The following is a 12932-nucleotide window of genomic DNA, read 5'->3' as shown; positions in this document are numbered from 1 at the left end:
TTTTTCAATCAGACAAAGTGATGTAAAGAGAAAATGAAGTTCCCTTTACCATCTGCAGTTTACCTTTACCATAGTGACAAATTAAAACTTGTTTCTTCAGGGCCCCATTATACTTGGAAGTGTTCTTTGATTTTCCTTTTTTTCTCCTAATCTACCTCTGTTCTTCTTTGACAGAATACTTTCCTATGAGAAAGAATCTGAAGAGCATAATGTTTAACTCTTGTACATTTAAGGAAGTATTAAAGGAAATAAATACAGGAGAAAAGTGAACTGCTAAACATGCCTGAATACATCCTGTCATTAATGTCTGGATTTTGTTTTTTTACTTTTAATACATATGTTAAAATCTTTAATGTAATAATTAATGTATAAAAATCACAATAACATTTATATAAGTTATATAAGGCATATCTGTGACTCCATCACTGATCTTTATTCAGTCAGCCCTTTTAGGAATGTAATTGTCCCCAAGCCCAGCCTGTGCCTCCGCTCTAAGTGGTAACTAACTCCTCTCTTGAATTTTATGCTTGCAATTCTCTTAAAATTTTAGAAGTTTAGTTCTTTTTAATTAATGTTTCTCTAACAATAACATTGTATACTTTTGCTTGATTTTGAACATTCTATTTGTATCATGCTGTATGTCATCTTCTGTGACTTATTTCATTCCACATTATGTTTCCAAAATGTATTTCTATGCTTGTGAGTAGCTTTAGTTCATTCATTTTTAGGTTGTGTAATATTCCACTGTATAATTATTCTGTACTGTAATTCATTTAGTCACTCTCCTGTTGTTGGAAATTGGAAAGTTTTTTCTTTTTTTTTTTTTTCAATTTTTGCTGATACAAAGGATACTGTGATACATGTTCTATTCATTTCTCTTGGTATACATGTCCAACAATTGTTCTAGTTTCTAGGGTACCTAAGAGTGGAATTGCTTGGTCTTTGCATGTAAACTATTTAACTAAATAGGAAGGTGTCAAACTGTTTTCCAAAGTGATTAAAGTGATTTATGTTCCCATCAGACGTTTATGAATATCCATTGATTCAAATCTTTACCAATGTTTGGCAATGTCAGACTTCTGTATTTTTGTACATTTAGTCTTTCACAGGTGTACTCTCTTCCTGATGTCTATTCTGTTCTGGTCAATAAAGTTGACTCTGTGTCTATACCACACAGTATTAATTATGCTGCCTTTGACTTTTTTTTTTTTTTGACAGAGTCTTGCTCTGTGGCCCAGGCTAGAGTGCAGTGGTGTGATCTCGACTCACTGCAACCTCCACCCCCTGGGTTCAAGTGATTCTCATGCCTCAGCCTCCTGAGTAGATGGGACTACAGGCCCACGTCACCATTCCAGGCTAATTTTTTTTTTGCATTTTAGTAGAGATGCGGTTACAACATGTTGTCTATGCTGGTCTTGAACTCCTGAGCTCAGGCAATCCACCCACTCAGCCTCCCAAAGTGCTAGGATTACAGGCATGAGCCACCGCTCTTGGCTGACTTTTTATGTAAGTTATCTTAACAACAAATTATCAGTGTTCTCAAAATACACTATTGGGTTTTTGCTTTTCAAAAGAGGCCAATGCCACCTCAATCATAGCTTTCAAACCTCCTAGCTCAAGGTTCAATATCCTTTTCCTGGAGTCAGACAGTTGGCCCTGCCAGATTGCTGTGTACTATCTCAGAGTATGATAGGACAATATTGGAGGTCCCAGATGTCTGTTCCTTCTGTCTCCAAGAGGCATCGTGGTCAACACCGTGTTGGCAGGTCAAAACATGTGCTGCTTGGCCATTTGCCCTTTTATGCATGATCCTGTAAATATCTGTAAGCCACCAGTTACTGATCTACTCTCCCAATTATGAGCACCCAGTTTACCTCCAGTTGCTGGACACTACAAACCACCCCATCAGTTACTGATCTACTCTCCCAATTATGAGCACCCAGGTTACCTCCAGTTGCTGGACACTACAAACCACTCCATCAGTTACTGATCTACTCTCCCAATTATGAGCACCCAGGTTACCTCCAGTTGCTGGACACTACAAACCACCCCGTCATCTTTGTGCATATATGCTTACAAACCTGTGTGAGGATTTATTTGAGATCTATGCCCAGGAATGAAATGGCTGGGTCATAGGTTATGTAGATACTTTATCTGCTTAAATAAGAACAGCAGCACCAATGTACACTTTCACATTACTCAATATCTTTACCTATGTTTCTCTGCATGTACAGGTATAATGTCTGGGAAATTACAGTTTTGGCCTTACTCACACAACCCTCCTGAAAATAATTTCTCAACTCTAGTCCCCATACACCGTGAAAAGGGCCTTTCCTCATGACAATGTGGACTTGTGCTTCTTTGTACCACCAGGTCCCTGTCTATCTTTCTGCCTCCTCCCTATGCATGAAGCACCTCGTCCTCAAATTTGGGGAGATCTTGTCCAATTTAAAAATTCTACTACTCAATCATACTAAAATAGAAAGGTATGGTTGATTTTGATGAGTATGAATATCTGGGGTGGGAAGAAGAGACGAACTTTTTTTTTTTTTTAGATGGTAAAAACAACTAAATAGAACACTAAGAAATGTGAGCAAGAACTAGACTGGTGCCAAAATTGTTCTTCGCTCTGATCCCTCCATTTAACAGAACTGTAAAGCCCTTCCCAGTCTCTCTTCAGTTGGCAGGTTCTACGGGATTCCATTGGCTATAGCACCTCATCATCTGCTGTAGGCTCCATGACTCATCTCCAGTCTGCCATCTTGTGGTCCTTCCTGTTGCTGCATTCATACTGGTTTACCCAGAGATTAACAGTGGATTTAGACGCCACATAGCTTGCATCACTGCTCACGTCTCCGTGTAACTCACAATAAAGAGACTTTGGCATCAACTGTGAGCTTAGGGGTAGAAGAAGGGTATATGTTAGGAGGTGGGAGCGGAATCAATTCTTCAAAGCTTAAGGATGTAAGTCATAAAGACGTTTCCTCGAGCCACTGTTGATTCATTGTTAGTGATTCATTATTGCGTTTTCTGCAACACTAAGAAACCATTGTTTCTACTAACTTTATAAAAAACATACAAGTAAAGAACGAGTGAAAATGCAGATTTTTTTTGATGAACTATACCTTCCTGGAAAATTTGAAGACAGAGACTGTTTTACTATGTTCATTTTTGCCCCTACAGTTTCTAGCATAGTCTCGGCACCTTGTAAATATTCAAAAAATGTTTGTTGAATGAGTGAATGAATTGATTCTCCTACCAGTCTGAGCTATCAGTTATGTCTCTGTGGCTAGATGGACACCGTGTCTTCCATCCCTGCCAAGAGTTCAACTGAATTCAAGTTTATAAATGGAAATGTGTGTGTATGAAGGAATTAAAATAATTCAGAAAATACAAAGTTTTTAAAACTACCTTTCCTAGACATAATTATTGTTAATCATGAGGTATTTATCTTTCTAGACCTTTTCAATATTTCTATGTATTTACATATATAAATATACAAATGTATACACACATGTAGATTTATTAAAACGTAAAAGGGTGTTCTTTGGGAAATAGTTCTTGAATTCCTTATTTTTCTTACAATTAATATGTGTAGGAGATGATTCCATGTCCATATGTAGAAGTCTATAGCATTCTATTTAGCAGGTGCATAGCATTTCATAGAATAAATGTTTCATAATGTTAAAATCATTTTCCCTTTAGTGGAAATCTTTGTTCTTACAAACAGTGTTTTCCTGTACAATTCTTGGCCATGAAACTTGGTGCACAAATGTGTCTTTCTATAGGTCAGAGTCCAAGAAGTGGGGTTGTTGGTCAAAGTATATATTGTGTTTAAAATTTTTCACGAATACTCCTAAATTTATTATGAATTGATACAAAGGCTTTGTCCCATGAGTTAAGATTAATAAGAAATACTGAAATCAGTGTTTTTGTTTTAATTTTTAGGGATGTGTTTGATATGATCCTAAATAATGTGGCTGACTGAACTTCCTGCTGCCTAATCATTTGTATATCTTCTAGATACTTCTATATATGCTGGCTTAAAAAACTGGCACAGAGAAGCATCACTGGGCTTGGTTTTTCTTTTTCTCTTTTCTCCTATGGGGAATTCTAAGCAGCAGGTAGGGCCCTGGAGCACTGTGTTTGAGCTCTGAGGATGGTCCTTCTATGGATTCAATTGGTTCACAAAAGAAAATTTTTGCAGTATCAATATTTGATATATGTTTGACTTCATATTATTATTACATGACATTTCTTTTTGTCATGAAAAAATGATACTTATTTATTATAGAAAATATTTTAAATGCATTAAAGTATTAAAAATATAGAAATAAACTATAGTCTCATACACCAGAGATAACTAACCTTAACATTTTGGTTTATATCCTACTAGATGTATACTGTTTTTAAACAAAATTGGGATGACACTGTATTACCATTTTATAACCTGATTTTTTCTCTCTACCTAAAAATATATTACAAACTTTCTACTATATTAATATGGCATCATTTCAATGATTGGTTTAGAGAAAGCATAGCCATGTGACATTTTGAGCTGACTCAGAATTTACAACTAGATCTCTGATGCTTCAAACTCATTTAAACACACATGATCTAAGGCAGAGAAATCCTACTTGTATGTTTGTATGTTCTCTGTCACTAATTAGAATAGCTATATCTTTCTGAGTAGTTATTACATACTAAATGTTTTGCAAAGCACATGACATTATTTCTAATTATCAAAACTACCTTCAGAAGTAGGTATTATTAAAATTTTGCAGAAGAGGAAACTGAGATTCAAAGAGATTCAGCAAATTGCTCAATGACGCACAGTGAGCAATGATAGGGTTTAAATTAGAATCCAGGTCTATCTGCTTGTAAAACTGTTGCTTTTTAAAATTCTAACTACTGTTTTGATCCACGTAATATTTTCAAGTGTGACTTCTGTTCTAAAAGTCGCTGTCTAATATTAACGTCATAATTGAGTTGAAAGTAATTTCTGAAAGGAATTAAGACGCGTTATTTATTTTTTTTAGCTACTTAAAAAAGTTAAAGCACAAGTGTTTATTTTCTTTTCATTGACGAAAACAACCCGTTGCTTGGGAATGGGCAGAGAGCTTCCTTAACAATTGAAACTAGAGCGCCATCTGTTGACTGTAGAGTTCTAGGCATTTAATACAAGAAAATTACAAATTTGATCATCACTATTTCTTTCCTCAACAAAGAAAATGCCCTCAGTTGCTGGGCGCGGTGGTTCACTCCTGTAATCTCAGCACCCTGGGAGGCTGAGGCGGATGGGTCACTTGTGGTCAGGAGTTCGATACCCGGCTGGCCAAGAGTTCGATACCAGGCTGGCCAACATGGCGGTGTATTCCATCTCTACTAAAAATACAAAAATTATCCACGCGCTGTGCCGCACACCTGGAATCTCAGCTTCTAGGGAGCCTGAGGAAGGAGAATCGCCTGAACCCAGGAGGCGAGGTTGCGGTGAGCCGAGATCGCTCCTGCATTCCAGTCTGGGCGACAGAGCAAGACTCCATCTCGAAAAGAAAAAAAGAAGAGAGCCCTCAGCAGCAATCTTGGATGAAATGTCATTAGTCCTGACTTTAAAGATCAATTTATAATTGATTTAAATTTCATTTAGATGAAATTTATAAAACATAAAATCAACCATTTTAAGGTAGACAATTCAGTGTAACATCACCTACTTCTATTTAGTTCCAAAACATTTCCATCACCCCGAAGTAAAGTCCATTACCCGTCAAGCATTTTTTCTTGTTACTCCCTCCTCCACAGCCCTGACCACTGTCAATCTGCGTTCCGTTTCTATAAATTTATCTATTCTGGATACAGTATTTCACATACATGGAATCATACAATACGTAATGTTTTGTGTTTCGCTTCTTTCATTCAACATGTTTTGTAGATACAGCTACATCATAGCGTGTTATCAGTACTTAATTTCTTTTTATGGTTGAATATTATTCTATTTTGTAGATACATACACAATAGAATAGATATCCACAGTCGGTTTATCTATTCACCTGTTGATGAAGATTAAGGCTGTTTCTACCTTTTGGCAATTGTGAATTGTGCCGCTGTGAGCATGAGTTACATGTACCTATTTGAGTGCCTGTTTTAATTCTTTGAGTAAATATCTAGGAATGGAATTGCATTAGCCTTGATTTTAAAATGAAAATGTGGATGAGAAATACATGACTATATAGACTCAAAGATATTTGATGCAAAGTAAAATAATTATTTCAACAGCAGGAAAAAAAAAATTAGTAATGAATCTAAGGATGAACATTTTCTTACGCTTATCCACCACAGTGAGAAAGAAATATTGAAAGGTCTGCCTGGTTTGAAAAACTCACTTAACCTCAGCAGCCTTCAAATAAGTTATCTTTATAATGAGGACAATGCAACTTACCTCATAGATTTGTCCTGAGGATTAAAGTAGAAAACACAATGCTTTGCACAGTGCCAACACATGTCAATTTCCTTGTCCTTTCTTTCTGCCATGACTTTTGATTCCATTTACCTGGAATTTCAGAATGGTGTGCACTTTCCACAGCAAAAGCAGTCTCTGAGTAATGAGAGGGGAGTTGAATGGAGTGTTGATCCATGCAGTTGCTTAGCATGATAGCGATGTTGTTTATCTTCCCCTCTGTGGCTGTTTGTGTCAATGTACATGAAATTTAGTTTTTCTCTTCTAGAGAGAACTTACTATATTTCTGTTTTAAGAGAAGTTTATCACTCTGAAAATGATCTCAGAAGGGCTTGTGAGATGTTTGACAGAAACTGTATTTTAAAACATTTTGTCTTTTGTCTAGCAAACATGCTGATTCTTGTTTTTCAAAATGTAATGCTCATGCAAAGGAAATGCAAAAGTATATCCAAGGTGTTATTAACTTTCAGGTATTCCTCTGAAGCTTGCTGAATTGCAAAATCTGCGTGCCCAAGAGAAACCACAGCTTTACAACCTTGCAAATATAGTCTGAATCTTAGTTTTGAGGAAATTTTAATTGTAAACGATTGAGGGAAATGCTTATCTGTGACTGGCTTGGCTTGGTTAGCACATTTATTTCCAAAATTAAATTAATTTCAGGGTTTCAAAAAATCTCTGTCTCTCTGCCTGTCTCTTTCTCTCTGTTTGTCTCTTTGTGTGTGTTTATGTTTTCAAGATGAAGGCCTTTATAGGAGGCAAAAGAGAAAAGCTAAGCCAATCTTAGAGAGAAATAAAGAAATATCTATAGTAGGATGTACAGCATACAAAATCAATGCAATTTGATGCACTTTTCTCCAGAAGGGCAGGACACGAGACAAGTAACTGCCCCCAGGGACTCACTCAGCCTTGACATATGCTTGAACACATAGATTTCACGTTGAACACTAGCTGTTGTACATTTAGTTAATGCTAGATGCTACATTCTTTATCTTCTTCTGCCAGGACACCATCTTGTCTAGTGAATAATATTATTCCCAATTTATAGACGAGAAGACTTGGACTTAGAGAGATAACTAACATGTTCCAAGTTTGCATTCTACGGTGGAAGAGCTGGGATTTTTATCTAGGTCATTGTAACTTCACACGTAACTTCTATGTTTTCTCTCTCTCTCTCTCTCTCTCTCTCTCTCTCTCTCTCTCTCTCTCTGTCCTAGGGTGAAGAAGAGTGCTCACCAGATTCCCTTCTGGTCTGGAAAAAGAAATTCCTTCTTTTGTGGATGTCATCTCTACCATCTCTTGGTAAAAAATTTTTCAAGTGACTCCTAAGATGGAGAGAGCATTGGAAGTCAACTGGCCCATTTCCCTCATGCAACTCAAAGCTTCTTTGTAAGGTAGGTCGCCATTTACTTTTATAAGGCCAACTTTGGGGAGTTTACTACTTTATAAAGCAATCTATCCAATATTTACAGCCACAATTGTGAAGAAATATTTGATACAACCCTTTGAATGACCAGTTTTGCCTAGTAAAACCTTAAAATTATTTTTTAGTTATCTCATTTATTAAATTGTTCCTTTGTTCGTTCACTCAAAAATATTAATTAAGCCAGGCTTGGTCTTTTTTAGCTTTGAAATTACAGTCCTAGATGGTTGTGAATACATATTTTATTCTACAAACCCTGTTGCTTCTAGTTCATATGGAATTTGCAGGTAACTAAAACTCTGTCTTTTTTCCCCAAGAACTGTTGCTTGGTCAGATCTGTTCTATTTAACCTTCAGTTAAACTTTTCCCTTAAACTGAAGCATTGAGTTGTTCAGTTTCGACTCTTCTGCCAACTTTTTGAATGCTGATTAATACCTAAGAAGGTACTGTAGTTTTCTGGTGTCTGCAAGATTGGTATACATGCTGTCTGTCTCTTCATTTATGTGTTCATGAAACATACTAGATAGAAGAGGGTAAAGTTCAGAATGCTGAGGTTCTGTAGTACAGATCTCTCCAATGTTTTTACACCTAATATATTACTTAACATTTTGTGGAGTGGATTTACTCAAAGAAATGAATCCAACAGCCTATGTGCCTTAATTTTGCTTAAAACTATTCATGAGAAGTGGTTAAAAACCTTGCTAAGTTCCTATGAAAGAAGCTTGACCTCCTGGTGTAATTGTCTCAAGTCTGCCTTGTTTGGCCGAGGACCCAGCCTTTAGGCATAATCCCAGAAGATAGGGTCAAGTTCAGAGGCTTATAGGAACAATATCAAGAGAGATACAAACAACTCTCATAAAAGTAGAAATGAAGGCCATCTTGTATTACTTTATTTTTGTTTAATCTTTACTGGCTGTAATTATCTACCATCTCATGTTTGGGATAGTCACAGCATATTTTAAGTATAATCTTCTAGAATTGTTCTTGGAATAAATTACTTTCCCTAGGGCAAGCTGTGCCATTATTTTTCTTCTCCCTCTGTGCAGCTCCATGATCTTCAATTGTCACTTGGGTTAACACAGTCACTCATAAAATGTCAGGCTCCTAGAGGCTAATTCCTCTACGTCAGAAACTTGGGACATGTTTTGAAGTACTCACTGCTTCCTATTATCTTAGTTAAATAATCAATTTAGAATGTACTCTTTTTCAGTTTCAGTAAGTATGATTTGCATTTATTTATGGGAGTCAAGCAATACTGTTTAATCTCTATCATTTTTTTGCAAGTAAGAGGAACTCTTTCTTTTATTTTTTAGAAAAATACTCCCAGAAGTTTGTTTGCCTTATGAAGATCAGGTCTTGAGAGACCCAGTCTGGCTCTTCCCTGTACAAAACATTCCTCACAAACAGAATATGGACAATTGCTAAATGTCAAAGGTAAAGTTATTGTGGGAACTCCTTCAAAAAGTTCAAGTGAGAGCTCATTCTATGAGGGACCATTTACACCTAATGTTTTTGTGTGTGCTATGTTACTTATTCTGAAGTGGTTGATCCAATTACTAAAAGGGAATATTGCATTACCTTTTATTTCCTATAGCATCCATTCTGACCCCTTTATCAGTTTAATTATTCCCTGATTCCATTCTTCATTCACTCATTTATTTGAGAAATATTTAATGACCAACAAGTATGCCAGATCCTGTTCTATGTGTAGGGACTATAAAGTTGAACAAGACAGAGGAGGTACTGGCCTCAGAATTTACATTCTAGTAGAAGATGAGAAAGTAAAAATAAACACATGGAAACATGAATGAACTGGATATTACAGACTGTGATAGGTATAGTTTGGGTAAAGCACAGAGTGCAGTACTAAAGATAAACTGGGCTCAGAGTGGAGCTATTTTAGATGGAATGGAGATCTCTGAGGAAATGAAATTTGAGCTGAGACCTAAAAGGTCACCCAAGGACTCATGGGAAAACTCATTTGTTTGTGTCAAAATTTAGCTTCATGAACTCCAGGCCCTTGCAAATGATGGTTACCAGGTGAGAAATGTCTCACTGGCAACAGAAGTTGGCAGACCCAGCTCCAGTTCCATCCCGGCCAACATGCCAATGTCATTAAAATAAGGCCATTCATCAAGGTGGAGACTATTACTAGAAACAAGCATTCTAAAGTGCCATTCGAGTGCTAGGCCCTCAACACTGGGCATAACACTGCTCCATGTGGCTTTTGAGAGCAAGTACTGAGGCATGACCAAAAAAATTAAGTCCCATGTAAGTGATGCAACTGGTCCCCAATTACTGTGGAAGTATCTGCAGACTATTGTGCGTGTGTGTTTGTTTGCTTTAGTGAATAAATTCAGTCAACCAACCATGTAGCTATTGACTAAATCCGTTCTTTTTCTTCCAAAATAACTGTCTATTGGCTGAAGTTTACTGTTTTTTATTTCTATTTGCATACATAATTTTCTAAACCCCATTCTTATGGAACCTTCTCTAAGTTCCTCTCTATGGCCCCGTTCCATGTTCATATGGATACACACAAAGACACAAATACACCAAACTAAGTTTAGAACAGTCTGGTGCCTGCCTAAGACTTCAGTCTCATCTCCTGCTTCTACCCTCTTTAGTTTAAGAGAAACAGGTAACATTACTGAGGGCCAAGTACTGTGCTAGTAGCTTTGCATGCATTTTTTTCATTTTATCTTCACAAGTTTCCTCTATCACCATAATCTGTATGTTTGACCATGGTGTTTCTTCCACCTGAAATTCCCTTGGTACTCTGCCTGGGAAACTGTTACTCATTCTTCAAATCTCAACGGAATAATCTCCTCCTCTGGAAAACTCTCCTTATTTCCCTAGGAAGAAGTAATCCCTTCCTCAGTTCTGCTTTGATTATAACTTTATAAGCACCTGTCACTCTGCATGGTATTAATCCACTGTCATGTCCATTTCCTCCACTGGGATGTAAATTGTTTATGGGTAATAATTAGGCTTTGAATCATTTTATGATATGGCCTAAGACAGTGCTTGGCACATACTATGGGTTCATCAGATGATGGCTGAGTAGAATTAAATTGAATCAAGTTGAAGTTATCATTTTGATGTTTATCAATTAACATGTGTAGTGTGTTAAATGGTGGTCACTAAAAACATATGTCTGCTCCCTAATTCCTGAAACCTGTGAATATAACCTTACATGTTAAGAGGAAATATGACCTTAAATGAATCTGGAAACAAGGAGCTTATCCTGGATTATCTGAGAGGGCCCTAGATGCAATTGCATGTATTCTCATAAGTGGAGAGAAACAGAAGAGGAGGATGCAATGCGACCATGTAGGCAGAAGTTTGAGTGGTGCAGTCACAAGCCAAGGAGCCCCTGGGGCCATCAGAAGTTGGAAGAAGCAAGGAATGGATTCCTCCCTAGTGTTTGGAAGGAGTGTGTGCTTGCCAACACTTTGGTTTGAGACTTCTGGCCTCTGGAACTGTGACAGAATAAATATCTGTTGTTTTGAGGCACCCAATTGTTGCTAATTTGTTAAAGCAACCCTAGAAAATTAATATAGCATCCGCAATAAAATTTCCCAAAATATACGTTCCTGTGAAATGGAAGAGTTCTAGCGATCTAATAGCATATAAGGAATCCAGAGAAGTTATACAAGTTTTTCCCTGAAAGTCTTTTCAGATTCTTTAGTGGGCTAGAGTGCATTGTGAATCCCAAAAACTTTAGCATTTTTCAGCATCTTTTATCACAGAATCCTTTCCCCACCCATGGAATTATATACTAACCTATTTTTGTAGATGTTGATATTCTGTAGAACAGAGTTTTGGGTTCTATGTGACTTAAGATCCTTCTACAATGGAACACAGTTAGGAGGGTATTTAGAGGAGGTATAGAGGGCATCAATCTTGCAATATATACTCAGGAAATTACCACAGGCAGAATAAAATGCTTTTGCAAATATTTAGTGTCTGCTTGGCACTGCTTCTCTTGGGTTTAGCTTTGCAAAATTTTCCTCAGGTATCATTTTTATTGTTGCCATGGAGCCAATTCACTTCTCAAGGCAAGTTGGTGATTGGCCTAAGGGAAACTATTGAGAAAAAATGGACAGCTCAAGATGTGGTTTGAAACATTGATGTTCTTTCTTGGTGCACTCAACTCCTCTCTCTGCTATTATTTTTCTTCTTCACTCTCCTGGAATCTCCCTCTTTCCCAGTGTAAGTGAGAGTCTAATAGCTCATGATGCAGCTTGGTTTGTTGTGTATTGAAGTAACAGTAGCTGCATTTGTTTTGGCAAAGCCGTCATCATTTATCTGAGGCATAACAATGGCCTCTTTATTGATTGTTTAATCCAGTTCCTGACGCTGGATTAAATAAATTAGACAACTGAAGCTCAGATAAGTGGCTTGGCCTTTGTCACCTAGCAAGGCACTGTTAGCCAGACACACAATCTCACTTAGTAATTTCTGCATAGTGCCTCCTACTAGACAAGCCAAGGCCCAGGGCACTGCACTCTGCATGGGGTGGAAGTAGGGTGTAGCATTGGAATGGAGGTAGTGGTGGAATGCAGCACTCAAAGCCAAGGAGAGAACACTCAAGAATCCATACCCCCAGGAGAAGTAAAGTCAAAGGGAACCAAAATTCAAAGGCAGTAATCATCGAGAGGGACTCAGTAGTGAGAGGGAATTCATGGACAAGTGGCAGGTCAGAAACCAGGGAAGTCAGGGCTGCCAGAAATTTGCAGGCAGCAGGCAAGATCCCTAGTCTTTATACAACCCTGGTCTTTCTGTAAAAGGCTGGAAAAAAATGTCTTTTTCAAACATGCGGTATTCAAATGTGCCGTAATTGTTCTGTTTTGAGAAACCAGAATGGTCTGGCTTTTGTACAGAAATAAGGAGAATATCATCTTTTGCTGCTCAATGATAAATGTATTGCCTTACCTGAGCCTGGAAGACACTGCCCTGCATGTGCCCAGTGTCTCACAATGCTTCCTATGGGCAGTTTAGTTTGGTGTGTGACCTCTGACCTCAAAGTATCTGAATGGAAAACAAAACCACACT

General features: G+C 37.4%; 1 long non-coding RNA gene across 1 annotated transcript; it reads left to right on the top strand.

The window, feature by feature from the left end:
• Positions 1-2821: 2821 nt before the first annotated feature.
• Positions 2822-11387, top strand: LOC107000982 (uncharacterized). Its single transcript, XR_001448160.3, has 3 exons — positions 2822-2964; positions 7669-7845; positions 9188-11387. It is a non-coding gene; the product is annotated as an uncharacterized LOC107000982 (long non-coding RNA).
• The last annotated feature ends 1545 nt before the right edge of the window (positions 11388-12932 follow it).

The sequence above is a fragment of the Macaca mulatta genome, chromosome 11 (assembly GCF_049350105.2).
Source record: "Macaca mulatta isolate MMU2019108-1 chromosome 11, T2T-MMU8v2.0, whole genome shotgun sequence".
Classification (NCBI taxonomy): domain Eukaryota; kingdom Metazoa; phylum Chordata; class Mammalia; order Primates; family Cercopithecidae; genus Macaca; species Macaca mulatta.
This window is presented reverse-complemented; position numbering and strand designations above follow the sequence as displayed.